We start from the raw sequence: 15,088 nt of genomic DNA on the forward strand, positions 1-15,088 counted from the left end.
CTCGCGCAGGCCCGCGGCTCCTCCGGGCGTTGGTGACGCTTTCGGCCGGGGACGCGGTGGTGGCGACCGGAAGACCGGGGGCGGGGCTCGTCTGGTGTCTCTCTAGGCACACTGTCGGAAGTGGAAACGTTAAATGACGGGTCACACGGCCTTGCTGAGGCACAGTGTCTCCCTTTTTGCCCGCGCTTAAGAGGCGCTCATGGAATGGAAACGTGACCAACCGCTCTCGGCGGGTCCCGGGCCTTCCGGCCTTGACCAAGGGCGACGCGCCGGATCCCGCGGCCGCTCACCAGCCCTGGTTTTCCGGAGCGACCGCCCAGAAGACCCGGAGAGAGGGCGCCGCCGCGGCCGCCCCTGTGGAGTGGGGCGTGCGGGAGGCCCTCAGCGGTGCGGCGGCCGCCCCTCGTCCACGCGGGGGCTTACGGGGGTCGGAGGCCCCTGAGTCTGTGCGCTCGCCGGCTAGCTCATGTCCGTGCCGTCACCCCTCCCGCTGATGCGCTCGAGGGCCAAGACTGCATTCTTCCGTTCAAAGGAACTGTAAGAGAAGTTATGTTCATGGATAACTGTCTCACAATGCACCCGCCATTGAGAAAGCCACCTTCATCTGCCAACCCGTGTTTTCTATACTCGTTCCCATCAAACATTCGGGAGACTTTTCCCCTTTTTGTGCTAGTAATTTTCAAGAAACATTCTGTGTCACAGAAATGTTGAGTTTTATTTTTCTCTCTTTCGATCGCCCTTCTCCCTGGCATAGCGGGTAACTGGTTTGTCACCGGCCAATCGAGCTCGCCTTGTTCGCGGTCCCTAGATAGAGGTCCTTCGCCGCCATGATTGTTTTGGGCCCTCGTTGGAAGCCGCGAGACCTTGCACGGAGGACATTTTTGTTTTTGGAAGATCCCGCGCGCTCTTCCGGCCGTTAGCTTAGTGTTCGCCGCCATCTTAAGTCCTGGTTGTGGCTTCAAGCGGGCCTCGAAGCAACCCAGGCCATCTTGTGTTTGGGCGGCGGCTCCAGGGCTTCTCTGCGCGCCCGGGAAGCGGGAAGGAGGTCGGCACCCGGAACACCAGAGCTTCCAAAGGCTGGCTTGGGAGCTTCTGGCCTCCTTTCTAGTCTGAGTTTGCACAGCCAGGTACCCTGGACAGTAACTAAACAAAAGCCCGACCCCAAACCCTGCCACCATCGTAGGTAAGAACTTGGAAATGCTGGGAACCTAAGACGTTCCTTCCCTTGCACTCAGCTGTGAGCCCAGCTCCTCTCCCGCTTCGGTTATTTCCTTTGATTAGTGAACCTTTCCTGAATCCTTATCCCTGTGCTTCCTCCTCTCTGTTTTAAACAGAAGGGTGCCGGAAGCCTGGGCTTGACAGTGGAAGTTTTGGCCTGGGAAATTGTTATTATTTGGACGAAATGGAGTACAGTGACAGGGCCAGGTATTTATATCAAACATCTACATTGTATGGAGAAGGCGAAGGCACCCCACTCCAGTACTCTTGCCTGGAAAATTCCATGGATGGAGGAGCCTGGTGGGCTGCAGTCCATGGGGTCGCTAAGAGTCGGACAGGACTGAGCGACTTAGCAGCAGCAGCAGATTCTCCTTCCCAGTTTTCAGTTTGTGACATACAGATTGTGTTTGTATATACATTCATTCATTTATTCAGTACATTTGTTGAGTACCTGGTGTGTACTAGGTTGTAAGGATTCTGTAGTAAATGAAAACCACTTTATTTCATGAAGTTTCCATTCTGTCACCTTGAGAGCTACTAGGTTGGGCAAGTAACAGTGTTTTCTGGTTCTTAGACCTGCTATAATATACAAACAAGTATTCGTTTGCTCCTTCCCCTATCTTCCCCCGCTCCTTTTTCCTCCTGGACTAGGAATAAATCATACTGACACTTTATTTCTTGGATCCTGGACCTGACTGCATTTGTAGATGAACTGGTTAATTTTACAAACAATATTCAAGGTACTTAAGGCCTTGCTGCTCCAGTTGTGAACTGTGTATCAACCGCTTGAACATCACCTGGGAGCTTGTTAGAAACGCCGCTGACTCAGAATCTGCCCTGAGAAGCACATCTTAAGTTCAGACAGCACTGACTGAGGGCACGGACTAAAGACAAAGACTTTCTCTTTACAACTTGTGCTTCTGAAACAATATATGGTCAGTATAGTCACGCTTTAAATGAAGTGGACGTGTGGCTTTATATTCATCAGTTTAATGTCAAGATGCCAATTTAGCATTCTAAAAAGTTGAGGATTTGTCAGCCCCATATACTGTTATGTAACATTTGCTATGCAACACCTTTTGTCCTATGTGCATGTTTTATTTTTAATTTATTTGAAGTTGAACTCAAAATTCTGTTTGTTTTCAGTAGTTCAATATCAACTTGGAAAACCTTGGAGCATAGTTTACCAAAGCTTTTTTGGCACCTTGCATTGTGTCATTTTAAAATAACAAATCTAAATTTAATTTATTTCAGGGGTTCTCAGCTTTGGTTCTCAGCTATGAAAAAATCACTTGGGGTGCTTAAAAAAACCAACAACCCAGACCAGTATCAGTAGACTCTGAGATCTGTGGATGGAATTTAAGGAAGTTAAGGTATTTGAGAAACAACAAATGAGTTTTATATTTTCTGTGTTGCTATTTGTTAGATTTTTCTCGCTTGTAGATTTACTTAAAATAATTTGAAGAGAGTTGGACTGGAAATGTGGTGAACTAGCTTCTTAGTAACCCATCAGCTTGCTGTTTATTGTGTCCTAAGCAAGTTATTCAGTCTTTCTTTCCTTTATCCATCTAAATATTAATTGGGAAAAGAAGAATGAAGGTCCTGTTATGTTTTATTTAGTCTCTTGTGTATGTTGCAAAATGTAGTGGATATTTATATTCTGTGCATGTGAGGAAAAGAAGTATTTTGCAAGTGCAATATTCACTGCTTCTGATTTTCCTATACTGTATCTTGTATATGCTGGTAAGCATAATGGGTCTGGAAATGAACTCTAGAGCCAGACTCTCTGGGTTGAAATCCTAGCTCTTCCAGCTACCAGCTTAAACTGATTACTTAACCCTTTTGTGCTTCAGTCTCTTGTTTAGTTGCTAAGGGGTGTCTGACTCTTGCTTACCACATGGACGGTAGCCTGCCAGGCTCCTCTATCCATGGGGTTTCCCAGCAAGAACACTGGAGCAGGTTGCCATTTCCTTCTTTAGGGGATCTTCCCAATGCAGGGATCAAACCCGAGTTTCCTAAATTGGCAGGCAGATTCTTTACCACTGTGCCACCTGGGAAGCCCTATACCTTAGTTCAGTTCAGTCGCTCAGTCGTGTCCGACTCTTTGTGACCGCATGAATCGCAGCACTCCAGGCCTCCCTGTCCATCACCATCTCCCAGAGTTCACTTAAACTCACGTCCATTGAGTCAGTGATGCCATCCAGCCATCTCATCCTCTGTTGTCCCTTTCTCCTCCTGCCTTCAATCTTTCCCAGCATCAGGGTCTTTTCCAGTGAGTCAGTTGCTTCATCTCAAAAATAGGGTTGATATGAGGGTCAGATAAGTTAATATAAGAAAAGTGCTGAAAACAGTGCTTGGCACATAGTCACAGCTATGTAAATGTTAATTAGGTATTATTCTATTTAAGTCTTCGGATTATTAAAGTTTTGTTCATACATTCAAATCACTAATGGGTAAAGGTATTGTAGTTCCATGACTTTTTAGGCCACGTATCCATTTGGGAAAGAGGGTGATTTAAATACAATATGCCAAGCCAGGAAGATGTGTGAGTGAGAGGTTTTTTTAATGATCTTTTTCTTTTCTCTGAATAGCTTTATGGAGGTATGATTGTCGTACAGTAAACAGCACATACTTAAAGTATACCGTTTGATGGTGATTTACATGTATATACCAATGAAATCAACACTTGAGTCAAGATAGTGAATGTACTCATCACCTCCCAAAAGTTTTCTCTTGTCCTTTTGTAAACCCTCTGGGCTCTTCTAGACAACTGCTGCTCTGTTTTCTGTCACTCTAGCATTTCCCAGAATTTTATCTAAATAGAATCTTCATGTATGTGCTGTCTTGGGGGGTGGCGTAGTCTGCTTTTTTTCACTCATTATAATTGAGGGCCATCTTTGGTGCAAGTATCAGTGTTTCATTCCTTTGTAATTGCTATATTCAGCAATTTGTTAGACTAATTTGTTTGCACATTGTTAATTGAAGGGCATTTGGGTTGTTTTTATTTTGATAGTGGTCATTTTCACATTGGAAAAAAAAAAATAATAATTATTTGGTGGCCAGTCAGTTCAGTCGCTCAGTTGTGTCCGACTCTTTGCGACCCCATGAATCGCAGCACGCCAGGCCTCCCTGTCCATCACCAACTCCCAGAGATCACCCAAACTCATGTCCATTGAGTCGGTGATGCCATCCAGCCATCTCATCCTCTGTCGTCCCCTTCTCCTCCTGCCCCCAATCCCTCCCAGCATCAGAGTCTTTTCCAATGAGTCAACTCTTCACATGAGGTGGCCAAAGTACTGGAGTTTCAGCTTTAGCATCATTCCTTCCAAAGAACACCCAGGCCTTCCATATGCAGAGAACCTAGGAGGTGCCAGTGGTAGACTGTGTTTGTTTGGGACTTTGTCTTTGACATTATTTAGTTTATGCATTCACGTTTTCTGAATGAAACGTTATAGTTTTTTAGATGCCAAACATGTCATCTATATTGAGTTGTTAGTGGGTTGGATCTCTTTTATTGAGATATAATTTATATGTAACGTAATAGTTTCATATGTACAACACAATTGTTTGATATATGTATATATAGTTAAACAACTCAGGGGGTTAGGGGTGCTGACCCTCTGTGCTGTTGAAAATCTGCATACAACTTTACAGTGACAAGCTCACAACTCAGCCCCCATCTGAGATTCCACATCTTTGAATTCAACCAACTGTGGATCATGTGATACTGTAGTATGTATTTATTGGGAAAAATCCAAGTGAAGTGGATTCTCATAGTTCAAACCTTGTTGTTCAAGGGTTATCTGTATAGTACGGTTTTATTAACTGGTCACCATGTGGTACATTCCCAGGGCTTACTTATTTCATAACTGGAAGTTTGTACCTTTTGACTCCCTTCACCCATTTCACCATCCCCTACCATCCCTTCCTCAACACCCCACCCCCTGCCCTTGCCCCACCAACGACCACCAATATTTTCTCTGTATCTGAGTTTGGTGTTTGTTTTGTTTTAGATTTCACAGAAAAGTGGATCATATTATATTTGTCTTTCACTGTCTTACTTATTAGAAGAATGCCCATTCATGTTGTCGCAAAGAGCAGGATTTCCTTTCTTCATGACTGAATAGCATTCCATTATATATGTGCATACACCGTAATTTCTTTATCCATTCATCTATCATGGACACTTAGGATGTCTCCCCTGTCTTGGCTATTGTGGTTAATACTTCAGTGAACATGGAGGTGCAGATTACCTTTTCAAGTTAGTGTTTTTCTTTTCTAAAGATAAATACTGTGAAGTGGAATTGCCACATCATATGGCAGTTATATTTTTAATTTTTTGAGGAACCTCCTTACTGTTTTCTATAGTGGCTAACCAATTTAAATTCCCATCTACAGGACACAAAGGCTCCCCTTTTTTCACATCCTTACCAATACTTCAGTTGCTCAGTAGTGAACGACTCTTTGTGACCCCTTTGACGTCAGCACGCCAGGCTTCCCTGACAGTCACCAACTCTCGGAGCTTGCTCAAACTCATGTCCATCGAGTCAGTGTGTCGTCCCCTTCTCTTCCTGCCTTCAGTCTTTCCCAGCATCAGGGTCTTTTCCAGTGAGTCAGTTCTTCACATCAGGTGGCCAAAATATTGGCCATCACCAGCACTTATTTGTTGTCTTTTTGATGATAGCTATTCTGACAAGTGTGAGATGACATCTCATTGTGATTTTGAGTTCCTTTTCTCTGGAGATTTGGAGGTGCTGAGTAGGCTGTCTGAGGTCATGTAAAAAGGTAGGATTTGAACGCATGTCATTTTTGCTAGAACTCGAGACCATGACTGCCTTGTGGGTCAGCGCCTGTTTCTGACAAAGTATTAAATAAAAATTAGATGCTGTTTTTTAGTGAAGCAACCACACAGGGCCAGGTGGGGATTTTCTGTGGGCCCCACAGGAATGGGAGGCCCAGAACTTGGCTTAGATGACCACGTTAAGGGTATAGAGTGAACTGTGGACTTAATCTTGGTGGGAGATTTCAGTATATGACCTACATTTAAAGAAAAAGAAAACAAAATCCTAATTTTTTTTGTGTCACTTGCATTATTTTCCTGTTGTTTCCATTTGTTTTTTGTTTTTTTTTTCAAGTTCACTTTGGCATTCAGAATTATCATATGAATAATAGGAAAAGCTGATTCACTACTTTTTTACACTGTAATTACCTTTTCAATTTTATCAGAGTTGTCAGCAAGATCTTTACTCATTTATCATTTTTCCTTGGTATTTTGTTAAGGTTTGTGATTTCTTCTTCATATTGTCCTTTTATGCGTGTGTGATAAAATTAGATTGGGGGAGTAGGGGCAACAGGTTATGAAATGATTTCTCATTCCTGAATTACAGTTGTTCCTTCATAAATTCTAGGGCCTTTGTTGTTTTAAGACAATAGAAGAGAGTATAACATATTCTTGGTAAAGTTTGAAATCTGGAGATTAGAAGCCTAAAGCTAATTTCTGATCTTTTAAATCCTGAGTAGGTGCTTTGGCTTGTGATGCAGACCGGCAGTGCTAGATGGAAGACAAATGTGAATTTCAGAGTGCCTTGAATTTTCCCACAGAATAATCTAGAAGGTCACAAACTTTAATAGAGTTTATCTCTGCTTTGTATTTAAATGACAGGACAATCATGATATTGTTTCATCTACTTCCATTCCCTCCCCAAATTAATTTTCTTAAGGATTTTAGGATCTTTCCCTCTCCACTAAAAACACATATTTTTGGTGAGGTCAGACGCTATTGAAGACTTTTTGTGAAAGAATGCCTGTTTACAGGTCAGAGAAAATGGGCTCAAGAATGCAGGGTAGAGGATGAGATACTGTTTGTAAGACATATACTTTAACTTCTCAGTATGTTTATGAAGATTATATGCTTTGAGATATTTGGAAAATTGATCTTTTTGGAGCTTGTTCTGAACTTCTTAAAAACAGGGTGTAAAGTAAAAATTCTACTGCATGTAGACTCGAATCGGCAGCTCTGATAAAGCTTTTTTAACATTTATGCTTTGAACCCCAGGCCCTGAGCTTGCTGTTCCCTCCTTAAAGTAATGCTAGGAGCCTAGGAAGGTAATTTTTTAAGGTGCATGTTTGCTTTTTAACTGTGTGTGTGCACATTTATCTTTTAATGATCAGTATGTAGAGGCTAATAATACCTTTTTCATTCAGATGAATGTAAGGATGTCAGTATTTTAAGGACAAAAACAAGTCACTGAAAACCTCACATTTATGACCTAATAAGGCTGAAACTCCAGTACTCTGGCCACCTCATGCGAAGAGTTGACTCAATGGAAAAGACTCTGATGCTGCGAGGGATTGAGGGCAGGAGGAGAAGGGGATGACAGAGGATGAGATGGCTGGATGGCATCACCGACTCGATGGACGTGAGTCTGAGTGAACTCCGGGAGTTGGTGATGGACAGGGAGGCCTGGCATGCTGCGATTCATGGGGTTGCAAAGAGTCAGATACTACTGAGCGACTGAACTGAACTGAACTGAACTGATGACCTAAAACTTCAACCAGGTATCTCTTGCCCCTTATGTTCAATACAAACACTTCCATATTTTCTTTACATTTATATGCATCTTAGCTCTCTCAACTTCGGCTGCATGATATATGTAACTTACGTGTTATTTGTGTATTGAAATAGGACCAGAGTACCTTGACCTCCTGTTTAGAGGGTTTAATAAGGAATTTGGGATTTGGAGACAGTAAAGATGTATTAGATTAATAGGTATAAGTCTAAAACAGTAACACAGTCTGTAGCCACTGATTTCAGTAACATCAGCAGATTCCAATTAGCAGGCTTGACACTTACCTTTGCCCTGCTCCAGGTTATCAGAGGGAATAAGAATGGCCCCTGTTCTCAGAAAGCTCTGGTCACAGGGAGGGGAGGGACTGAGGAGCAGAGTTAAGTGAGTGGAGGGGGTGTGGAAGGGCTGGGCTGGCCCAGAGAAGGGACCCTTCACTTTGGGGATCCCTAGAGAGCTCCCGAGGAGCAGGCGGCAGCTCAGTTGGGTTTCCAATGATAACTCGATCTTAGGAAGAGAGGACCTTCTCTAGTGTGACACGCATATGTACACATATGTGCTGGCCCTGCGTGTTCAAGGTCACATGCCCAAGTTGGCTGTGGAGGCCTCGGAGCTGTGACGGTCCCTGAGCCGGGGGTGGTGGGGCTCATACCTGCTCCAGTTCCTCGCCTGACGGTTTCGAGGCTGGAGAGTGCCAGGATGGAGACTGGAGCTTCTTGGAGAGGCCCGGGCCCTTCAGGACGACCAGCTCTTTGGGGCCTGAGACCGCCTGGCACCCCCTCCTGTGGTTTTCCCTCCTTGGGGGAGGCAGACGGCTGTCTGCGGCTTCCTCTGTCCTGTCCCGGACGACAGGCGCTGAGAGGAGAGAGCGCCCTGTGTGCTGCCCCAGGCCCCTGGCAAATGGCCTTCCTGTGTTTAGACTTCAGCCTCCCAGGGTTTCATAAAAGGACAGTGAAGACCTTGCCCCTCACCGCCCCAGGGTGGTCGTCAAGGCAGCAGTAACGCAAGGGGTCAGTCAGAGATGCCTACGGGCACCGCCGCCACCTCACCAGATGTGGGGAGACTCAGCAGGGAGGCTGGTGCTCTCTGGCGCTTCTGCTGCCCCTCCCTTCTGTTGGTCTGTTCTGTTATGAATACGCGTCTGCACGTCTTACACACACCTTCTCTCAGTTTGTGGTTCCACCTCACCCCCCTCCCCAACTGAAGTTTAATTTTTTTAACCTTTTTGTTTTGAAATAATTATAGATTTGCCCCAAATTGGCATAAAAGTACATGGAGTCCCCTGTACCCATCACCCAGCTTCCTCCAGTGGTGACATCTTTTGTGACTAGAGTGCAGCTATTAAAACCAGAAAGCTAACATCGGTACAACCTCCAGAGCTTATGAGATGGAACCAGTTTACATGCATTTGTGTAGCTGTTTTTATCATGTGTTTCTATTCCTGTAACCAGCACCATAAGCACAGTGTAGAATTCCATTGCCAGAGCTTCCTTCTGCAGCTTCCCTATTCCTAACCCCTGACAACCACGAATGTGGTCTTCGCTTCTATAATTTTGTTGTCTGAAGAATGTTATATGAGTGGGATCATACATTCTATAACCTTTCAGATTGTCTTGTTTCTCCTGAGGATCATCCCCTTGAGATGATCCAGCCAAGCGGTCGTGTGTGTCAGCGGTTCAGTTATGGTTGCTGAGTGATGTCCCATGGTACACATACGCCAGATCTGTTTAACCACTCACCCACTGAAGGACACCTGGGCTGTTTCCAGTTTTTGGCTGTTATGAATAAAGTCACTATGAACATTTGGCTACAAATTTTTATGTGAGCCTAGGTTTTCATTTTTCTGGGGTGAATTACCAGGAGTGCAAATTTTAGATTATGTGGTAAGCACATGGTTAGTTTTGTAGGAAGCTGTCAACAATCTCTTTTCTAGAGTGGCTCTGTGATCTTTACAGTCTTTCCAGTAGTGTAGGAGACATGCCTGTTCTCTGCATCTCCACCAGCATTTGGTGTTACCTGTTTTTTTTTTTTAATCTCTTTTTTTATTAGCCATTCTGGTAGGTATGTAGTGATGGCTCATGATGTTGAGTGTTTTTTTTTTAATTGAAATATAGTCAGTGTATACTGTTATGTATAGTCAAGCCAACAAAGGTCTATATAGTCAAGGCTATGGTCTTGCCAGTCGTCACGTACGGTTGTGAGAACTGGACGATAAAAAAGGCAAGGCTTCAAAGAATTGATGCCTTCAAACTGTGGTTCTGGAGAAGACTCCTGAAAGTCCGTTGGACAGCAGGGAGATCAAACCAGTCAATCTTAAGGGAAATCAACCCTGAATACATGTTGGAAGGACTGATGCTGAAGCTCCAGTACACTTGGCGCATTGGAAAAGTCCCTGATGCTGGGAAAGATTGACAGCAGAGGAGAAGAGGGCATCAGAGGATGAGATGGCTGGATGGCACAATGGATATGAACTTGGGCAAACTTCAGGAGATGGTGAGGGACAGGGAGGCCTGGCATGCTGAAGTCCATGGGGTCGCAAAGAGTCGGACATGACTGGATGACTGAACAACAACTGTTTTTTAGTTTCAGGTGTACTATATAAATGATGCCTCATTTGCATACAGCATAAAATGATTCGAGTGTCTTTCATGCTTATTTCCCATGTTTGTCCTCTGCTGACATACCTGGTAATGTCCTTTGCCCACTTTTTGACTGGATTGGTTTTATTTTTTTACCATTGAGTTTTGAGAGTTCTTTATGTGTTCTAGTTTATAAGTTGTTTACTGGTTATGTGGATTGCAAATATTTTATTCCAGTCTGTAGAGAAGTTTTAATCTTAATACTGCCAAATCTACCATTCTTTTTCTTTTTGGGTTATACTTCTTGTATCTAGTTTAAAAATACCTTCCTTTCTCAGAGCTTATGAAAAACATTTCCTGAAAGCTGCTAACCGTTCACATTTGAGTTTGTAGCTCATCTGTAGTTGATCTTTATGTGCTGTGTGAAGTAGTGGTCCAGTTTTCTATTTTTCCAAGTAGACACACGGTTGTTGGACCACAGTTTGTCAAATGAACAGTCTCCTTATTTCCCACTGATGTGCACCACTGCTCCCGTCACCGTTTCCACGAGCCCAGGGGCTTGTTTCTGGCCTGTGAAGTCTGTTCCTTCGGCCTGTTTGTTTCCCCTTTGCCAGCACATTATTTGATTTACTCTGGCACTGTGGTAGTTTTGCAGTATCTGGTAAGACTGACTCCCTTCATTGTTTTTCTTTTTTTGTTTTCCTTCTCTCTTAGTCCTTTTTGTTATTCTTCAGATTCCCTGTTTAGGATTGTGCCTTGGATTGCATAAAGTTTGAACAATGTGATGAGGTCTGGCACATGTCTTATTAAATTCATCTCTAGATATTTTAAGTCTGTGGAATGCTAGTATGATGATATTTTCAGAAATCTATATCTTCTGCTTGTTTCAAAGAAATTGCTTTTAACATTCATCAGTAAACATGTTTGCTACTTTTTTTTTTTTGGTAGATGCTTTTCTCACATTAGCTTGTTTCTATTCAGAGATTTCTAGTGTTTTTCTTTTTTTTCTATTTCTATGAAAATGATCCTGTGCTTTTATTCTGCTTCAGTTTTTCAGTATGGTAATTGTTGTAGTATTAAACTGACCTCGCCCTGCTTGGATAAACCTCACTTGGTTCTGAAGTATTTTGTACTGTATCGCTTCTGTTTGTTCAGGACTCTTGTGTCTAGGTTCAGGCGTAGAGCTGGCTGTGATTCTCCCTTTCGTGGTCTGCCCTTGCGCAGTGTCAGTCTCCGGGCTTCATAGGCTGAGTTGCACGGTGGGAGGGGCTCCCTTTCACCCTCTGCTCTGGAATCATGTGTACATTTTGGCATTATTTATTCTTGGAAGAGCTGCTGGATTTTGGATCTCTTCTTAGATCACCTCTAAGAAGAGACCTTAGAGGTCAGCCTGTCCAACAGCATTGTTCTTCTGAGGCAGAAAGAATTAAATGCTGAGGCTCCAGTCCAGAAGGCCTGGTCCACTGTCTCAGGACTCAGCAGCCTCATCATTGTAGAAGCCCTAATCCCGACGTAAAGGTAACAGCCATTTTATTACCTGAGAGAGAGGGCACAAAGCCTTCACATCAGAGTCTACACAAATTCATAGGGAGACTTGAGAATCATCCCATCAGTATGACAAACAGGTCCCCTAGGTTTCTAGGGTCATCGGATTAAGTTAAAGAACCGAGAGGGGAAAGGGAGCCTTGGGCAGCACTCTGACAGCTCATGGAAAGCTGTGGGGAACAGGCAGAGGCTTCCCTGGCTCCACTGTGAGCAGCTCTGTGTAGGAATAACTCAGCGGGCCATTAATGCGTGTATTGCCCTTTGTGATGACAGGTGATAATTTTCACCTGGAATATCAAATATTCACTGTATGGTGTTTTTTCATGAAAGTCAATAAAGATTCAGTGTATTTTTTGGAAAATTTCCCAGAAACAGCAAACATAAAATAGTGTCAGCTCCTGTTTCAGGATTATTTCTTCATCCAGCAGACTTTCTTGAGCACCTTCTAACTTTGATAACCTGCTCCTTCCAGGATGGATAAGTGTGCTTTTACCTGTTTGGAAAACAGCAAATTGTTTGGGTTCATTTTATGCTTCAGCTCCTCCTGTAGTTCATTTCTAGCCCCTGTGCATAAAGCTGTAGTGAGGCAGAGGATATGCGCCTTATTTAAAGGACTTCAGCAGGTGTGCAGGTCAAGGTCTACACAGCTGCTGTCCAGATGCGTTACGTGCTTTATCTTGGTGCCCTGTCACATAGCATGATGGTAATTAAATTGATTCAGGCCACATTTGCCTTAGCTGTGGAGTCCCTTCCTCCCTTCTCCACACCCCCCACCTCTTCTGTCTCTTACCTTTCCCTCTATTTCTCTTTCTTTGATGAGCAGGAGAGAACCACCCTCCTGCAGCCTTGTTTGAAGTTGTGCTCCGTGTTGGGAACGTCTGCCTTGGCCAGGGGAACAAGGACATGCCTACCTTGGCAGCCCAGTTAGCCTTTGACCTCGCAGTTCTGCAGGGGACAGATGATGCTCAATGGCTCTCAGTGAGGTGACCTGACTCTTCTCCTGCCCTCGATCTTCAGCTGTGAGACCCTGGCCTGATCCCCCAAGTTCTTGTTGGGGGAATAGATGTCAGGCCTGGGAATAGATGGTCTGTAAGGGTGTCTTATAGTTCTAAAATTGTTAGTTTTTTGAGATTGCAAACACTGTGGGAACAAGTGAAAAAAAAATTGCATTGAGAGGCAGAATGCCATATGGTATTAAAAATGGGTTAAAAATGAGAGTAAGGTTATACAGTTGCTTTTTATTTATTTATTTTTTGCATGCAGTCTGTTTTATACTAGAGATCATATTATTTCATATAAAAATATGCCTTTCAGTTCTGGATTCTTACAGATTGTATTTTTGAGACGGGGCTTTGATGATGCTTTTTGAAGAATCCAGATCTTAAAACATAAATGCAGCTGCTCTTGCTTTACTGATTAAAGGGGGGGGAAATGAGCATTTTAAGAGTCAGCTGGAACCTTATTGTGAATTGAAAATATAACTTTCACTATAATATAGCTCTTAATCTATCTAACAGCAGATATGGTCTAAAGCCTTGTAATAGTCTTCTGTGTGGGCCACCTGTCCTTCTGGAAAAGGAAGACATACTGGAAAACCAGTGTGTAATTAAAAATAATTAGGGCGCACGTGCTTCAGATTTGGTTGGATACTTGTTGGCAGTACTCTTTTCCCTGTTCCTCTGTCTAGCTGAACTACTAGTATCCTCTAAATATCCCCAGAGAGGGACTCCCTAAATTCTTAACAGAAGTTACTCAAACCTGATTTAATATATTTAAAGGAGCTGACTGTGTGTTTATCTGGCTCAGATAATACAATGTAATTTTAAAGATTTAACTAGTTTTCAGAACAACCTTTATGGATGTTGTTTTAAAGCACATGTTCTTGACTTTCTAGAAAGTTATTTTTTCCATTTACACCTCTGTAGAAATGGGCTTGCTAAGATGAACATGATTAAAAAACATTCTAAAGCATATGCATTGCATTGTTCAGGGAACAGAAGTGAATAGATTAAAATGAAATTAAAATGATTTAGGGTTTGGATAAAGAAAGATATTTTTGTCTATTAAAAAATAGAATCAAAGATTATAAGATTTTTTTTTTAAATTTCCCATTGACTAAGTAATAATAACTGTTAACACTCATCTGGGGCCTACTATTTGTAAATGATGAGACTGTTTTCATGTACTTAGTCCTTTCAATAATTTTAAGTTAGGTATTGCTACCTCTATTTTATAAATAAGGAATCTGGGATTCAGAATAACTGCTTTTCTTCTTTTGCATTATGATTTATTGCAGGATATTGACTGTAGTTCTCTGCTGTGCAGTATCATATTGTTGTTTCTCCACTGCAGGTATGCTGGTTTGCATCTGCTAATCCCAGAGTCCCAGGCTGTCCCTCCCCAGCCCTTTCTCCCACTGGCAGCCCCCGTCTGCTCTCTGTCTGTGAGTCTCTTTCTGTTCTGTAGACAAGTTCACTTGTGTCATATTTTAGATTCCACATGTGAGTATTTGTCTTTCTCTCTCTGACGTACTTCACTTAGTATGATAATCTCTAGGTCCATCCAAGTTTTGCAGATGGTATTATTTCATTCTTTCTCATGGCTGAGTAGTAGTCTATTGTATGTGTGTGTTGGAGAAGACTCTTGAGAGTCCCTTGGACTGCAAGGAGATCCAGGCAGTCCATTCTGAAGGAGATCAGCCCTGGGATTTCTTTGGAAGGAATGATGCTAAAGCTGAAACTCCAGTACTTTGGCCACCTCATGCGAAGAGTTGACTCGTTGGAAAAGACTCTGATGCTGGGAGGGATTGGGGGCAAGAGGAGAAGGGAACGACAGAGGATGAGATGGCTGGATGGCATCACTGACTCGATGGACATGAGTCTGAGTGAACTCCGGGAGTTGGTAATGGACAGGGAGGCCTGGCGTGCTGCAATTCATGGGGTCGCAAAAAGTCGGACATGACTGAGCAACTGATCTGATCTGATCTGATCCTACGGAAAAAAAGAGAAATTCATGGGCAGTTCACATGGCCCTTGTGATAGTTAACTGTCAACTTGTTTGGGCTAAGGGATGCCCAGATAACTAACAGACATTATGTCAGACATTATGTCTGTGAGAGTGCTTCTGGAAGAGATCACCATTTGAATTTATGAACTGAGTAAAGCAGATGACCCTCCCCCG

General features: G+C 43.2%; 1 protein-coding gene across 4 annotated transcripts in view; it reads left to right on the forward strand.

Annotated features, from left to right (window-relative positions):
• The first annotated feature begins 131 nt into the window (after positions 1 to 131).
• SLX4IP (SLX4 interacting protein) overlaps positions 132 to 15,088 on the forward strand; it is a 220,682-nt gene continuing 205,725 nt past the window's right edge. For 3 of the 4 annotated variants that reach the window (XM_059892368.1, XM_059892366.1, XM_059892367.1), the window contains exon 1: positions 132 to 1,183. The gene's annotated coding sequence lies outside the window, so the exon portion shown is untranslated. Of the gene's footprint in view, positions 1,184 to 2,472; positions 2,592 to 15,088 lie in introns of all 4 variants that reach the window. The other variant, NM_001255973.2, reaches the window with a different exon arrangement.

Source organism: Bos taurus, chromosome 13 (assembly GCF_002263795.3).
Source record: "Bos taurus isolate L1 Dominette 01449 registration number 42190680 breed Hereford chromosome 13, ARS-UCD2.0, whole genome shotgun sequence".
Classification (NCBI taxonomy): Eukaryota; Metazoa; Chordata; class Mammalia; order Artiodactyla; family Bovidae; genus Bos; species Bos taurus.